Genomic DNA, 5,036 nt, shown 5'->3' with positions numbered 1-5,036 from the left:
TAAAGGTTTGTTTAAGTCCATTTATGAGACAGGTATTTGATTATTTGCTTACCAGTCCTGTATTGGCGTAGAAGATTCACTTATTTAAATGCTTCATGAAATGTATGCAAATCATATTGTTTTCAAGTGCATTTAATATGATACAACCACACAGATTAGCTTGTAAACTTAAAGACATTGAATTACATTCTTCTACGATTACCTGGATCCACTTCGTCCACTGCAGACTGGAGGGGGTGTTTTTGTATTTGATTTTTATGATCATGAATTATGTGTGCTATTTTTTATTTATTGTGCTATGTTATGCTGTGGTTGAAATTTTTTTCCCTGTGAGGATTAATAAAGTTTATATCTATCTGTCCGTTAGAAAGAAAATATCCGGAACTCACATTAGATCTCTACCTGGCCTGTTAACTAGGGAAAATATATGTTTTGACAGTTTTAGCAGTGGTGTACACAACACAGTCATTTAATTGTGGGGCACTAGGACCTTGTGGCTGGCAGCTCCCTTCATGCAGATATAAGTGCCCCTTAAGGGAAGGCAACTCACTGATTCTGTACATTTACAGCCACCTGTGTGTTTCTGACACTTTGCTCTTCTGGGGCCAGAGACGAGGTATGAAAACCAAATTCTGCATATATAACCAACTATTAACATAATGACATACATCAGTCACTGTTTCATTATATTCAGTAAAATTATGTTTGGGCAAGTGTTGTAGATTGGTTGTAGATTGATCATCCTATATTTAATCCTAATAATAATAATCCTAGATATTTAGAAAATTCAGTCTTTGTTTTAACTACTACTACTATTACTACTACTACTACTACTACTACTACTTCTGCTTATTATTATTATTATTATTATTATTATTATTATTATTATTATTATTATTATTATTTGACTGTTGCCTTCACTCAAGGCAACTCAAAGGATGCACAAAACTATCCATATCCTATAATGTTTTGTTTATATTTGCATATATGCTTGCATGCATGTATGTATGTATGTATGTATGTATCAGTGATGTGCAGTGATAGATAAGAAGGCAAAGTACTGGGATTGGGAAATTCATAAAAACTAAAATCTGTAGTTTAGACATTCTCCATACCTGTATGCTTAGGAAGACCACATATACTTTGCAAGATAGGTGAGGATATAAGGACTTGCTTATAATACATTTGATCCATTGCATTTTTCTTTAAATCAACCAGTTTGACCAACGCTGTCACTTGTTTCAATTCACATGACACACATTAAATAAAGCAAGCACATCGATTAAACTGAGTGCTTTTTGTGAGGCATCGCCTTCATTAAGTGATGTCTGTTGGTTTCTAAATGGTTTAAAAGGTTGACAGAGGACAATTCCCCGATTGCATGTTTTTTATTGGTCACAGCATGCCACTGATATATATGTATGTATTTAATTTGGTGTTTTCCAACAATCTAATGTTAAGTCTGTCAGGCCCATTGTGAACAATTTTGACCTTGTATAACATTTTGTGTGAAGGCCTTTATAATAAATACATTATTTAGGAAAGACCTGTGGTAATTTAAAATATAGATCTTGACAAAATCAAAACTTTGGCTTCCGTGAGAATTGCAATTAACAAACACAGACCCTATCATGGTTTAAATGATTGACGCATTCTACAACTTATAAATCAAAATGCGACTGGATATAGGTTTCTGCTTCAAGATTTTGCTGGTCAGTCAAAGTTCACATGAGGTCTGGCCTTTAATTATCAATGCAAACACAACCCAGACAAAATGGACACAACAAAAAAATAATCCAGAAACTCATTCATTGCCAGCTCTTATCTCATGTAAAGAAACTCAAGATTTTGCAAATATTGTTTATGCTTTGTATATATAAATATATTAAAAAATATATTAAAAATAAAATGTGTGTTTTGAAAATAACAGTTTGGCATGTATATTAATTATATTATTTGCAGGACTGCAAAGATCTGAAGACTTAAAAACGCATTGAAAAGACACGTCAGATAGAACGGAGAGGAAATGGGAGCACAGGGGAGTAGGGTAGAATACCAGACGAAGACGGTGACAGTAACAGTGTATACATGCAGCATGTGTGGCACCACCCTCGACGAGTGTGCTGTGAGCAAACTGGGCAGCAGAGTCTACTGTGGGAACTGCCACCGTCAGGAAATCGAGAGGCAGAAGAAAGAGGCCGCAGACAGAAGCCTGCAGCAATCAAAGCTCACGCAAGATGAAGAAAACAGGAGAAAAGAGGGACTGGAAAGGGAACGAATACAAGGTGAACACAGAAGGATTTAGGAGCTCCAGATGTGTCAGAAAAGATAATGTTGTTCTTGCATTTGCCTGCTGTGATGAGCAGTTATTCTTTGTACTAGTCAAAATCCAATGTATAACCATTGTCCTAGAACATTGTATATATATATATATATATATATATATATATATATGAATCAGTAGAGTGAATATAATCAATACTGAGTTAACTGCTAGGTTTTCACAAGCAAAACAGAAGTCCAATATTGAAACTGTTATGTAACACCATCCATGATAAACAAATAGTGAAGAAAACAATGTGTTATTTTTTTATGGAAGTCCTTGGTAAATCCTCAATTTTCATCATGTACACAAAAAACAGCAAAATAAATAAATGAAACTGAATGGATAAATTAATATATCAAAATGCATACAAATAAAAACAATTCTAAATCACATATGAGAAAGCAGCCAATCACAGAGCAGCATTTCCCAGCATTCCTCACCCTTTTGTGTTTAAATGTCATCCCATTCAGAGAATTATCAGGATTTAAAAAATCTTCAATTACCAACAAATGTTCAGGATATGCATTTGTTTTTAATAGTTTCCAGCATGAAAACACAGCACAACACAGATCAGTGCCCACTCACAACGGATCCTGGACCAAAACATGTTTAGATGGAGAGGAAGTGTGTTGGTTGTTAAATTTAACAACAAAGAAAGGTGTCTGTATATTCCTTACATGTGTGATTTGCAATACATTAATAGGATTTGTTAAGAGTTTCTCTTATAGTATACAAGACATACTTTTGTGTAGTTTGCTCTGCTTTTTTTTGCGGTCCTCTCGCCCAAATTACATGAAATGACATATTTTACACAATAAGAGACACCCTTCACAAGACCTACTAACTTACTAAGAAAGAAAGAAAGTACAAATATATTAATACAGACATACACTCACCTAAAGGATTATTAGGAACACCATACTAATACTGTGTTTGACCCCCTTTCACCTTCAGAACTGCCTTAATTCTACGTGGCATTGATTCAACAAGGTGCTGAAAGCATTCTTTAGAAACGTGGGCCCATATTGATAGGATAGCATCTTGCAGTTGATGGAGATTTGTGGGATGCACATCCAGGGCACGAAGCTCCCGTTCCACCACATCCCAAAGATGCTCTATTGGGTTGAGATCTGGTGACTGTGGGGGCCAGTTTAGTACAGTGAACTCATTGTCATGTTCAAGAAACCAATTTGAAATGATTCGACCTTTGTGACATGGTGCATTATCCTGCTGGAAGTAGCCATCAGAGGATGGGTACATGGTGGTCATAAAGGGATGGACATGGTCAGAAACAATGCTCAGGTAGGCTGTGGCATTTAAACGATGCCCAATTGGCACTAAGGGGCCTAAAGTGTGCCAAGAAAACGTCCCCCACACCATTACACCACCACCACCAGCCTGCACAGTGGTAACAAGGCATGATGGATCCATGTTCTCATTCTGTTTACGCCAAATTCTGACTCTACCATCTGAATGTCTCAACAGAAATCGAGACTCATCAGACCAGGCAACATTTTTCCAGTCTTCAACTGTCCAATTTTGGTGAGCTTGTGCAAATTGTAGCCTCTTTTTCCTATTTGTAGTGGAGATGAGCGGTACCCGGTGGGGTCTTCTGCTGTTGTAGCCCATCCGCCTCAAGGTTGTACGTGTTGTGGCTTCACAAATGCTTTGCTTCATACCTCGGTTGTAACGAGTGGTTATTTCAGTCAAAGTTACTCTTCTATCAGCTTGAATCAGTCGGCCCATTCTCCTCTGACCTCTAGCATCAACAAGGCATTTTCGCCCACAGGACTGCTGCATACTGGATGTTTTTCCCTTTTCACACCATTCTTTGTAAACCCTAGAAATGGTTGTGCGTGAAAATCCCAGTAACTGAGCAGATTGTGAAATACTCAGACCGGCCCGTTTGGCACCAACAACCATGCCATGCTCAAAATTGCTTAAATCACCTTTCTTTCCCATTCAGACATTCAGTTTGGAGTTCAGGAGATTGTCTTGACCAGGACCACACCCCTAAATGCATTGAAGCAACTGCCATGTGATTGGTTGGTTAGATAATTGCATTAATGAGAAACTGAACAGGTGTTCCTAATAATCCTTTAGGTGAGTGTATAGGGCCATATATATTCTGACTGCTTGCTATGTTGGTTTTTTGTCCACATGGCTTATCGTTGTAATTTGCTTCAATCTTAGCTTACAAACTACTCTACGGCCTAACTCTGTGTTCCTCCCGAAAGTGCTGTCTCCATTTCATGTCAACAGGCCTGTTGAGTCGATGGCTTTTCATCCTCCTCCCTTCGCTTCAGAGCAAGAGAGTCGGCTTCACCTGCTCTGCCCTGTGCGGGCCCTCAGGTGCTATTTGGAACGCACTAAGGACATTCGGTGCTCAGACCAACTGTTTGTGTCTTATGGAGCGCGGACACAGGCCAGGCGCTTTCAAAACAGCGCCTCTCGCATTGGATTGTGGACACCATTACCATGGTCTACAAGTCCACCAGGACCCTGGTGCCTGAACACCTGGTGGCCCACTTGACTTGAGACGTTGCCACATCATGGGCCCTTTTTCAAGGCACCCTCTTGGCAGACATTTGTGCGGCTGCAGCTTGGGCCTCGCCACTTACATTTGCCCGGTTCTACAGGTTGGATGTGACGGGACTGGTCCCTTCCATTGGGAACCCGGTTTTGGCTGCAGTCGAGCCCCAGTAGCCCA

General features: G+C 39.0%; 1 long non-coding RNA gene across 1 annotated transcript; it reads left to right on the top strand.

Moving 5' to 3' along the window:
* Window positions 1–549: 549 nt before the first annotated feature.
* Window positions 550–2,665, top strand: LOC136764110 (uncharacterized). The gene is made up of 2 exons (XR_010821138.1): window positions 550–616; window positions 1,963–2,665. It is a non-coding gene; the product is annotated as an uncharacterized LOC136764110 (long non-coding RNA).
* Window positions 2,666–5,036: the final 2,371 nt, after the last annotated feature.

Source organism: Amia ocellicauda, chromosome 12, assembly GCF_036373705.1.
Source record: "Amia ocellicauda isolate fAmiCal2 chromosome 12, fAmiCal2.hap1, whole genome shotgun sequence".
In the NCBI taxonomy this organism is placed as follows: domain Eukaryota; kingdom Metazoa; phylum Chordata; class Actinopteri; order Amiiformes; family Amiidae; genus Amia; species Amia ocellicauda.
Note: the sequence above shows the minus strand (reverse complement) of the source record. Positions and strands in the feature narration are given on the sequence as shown.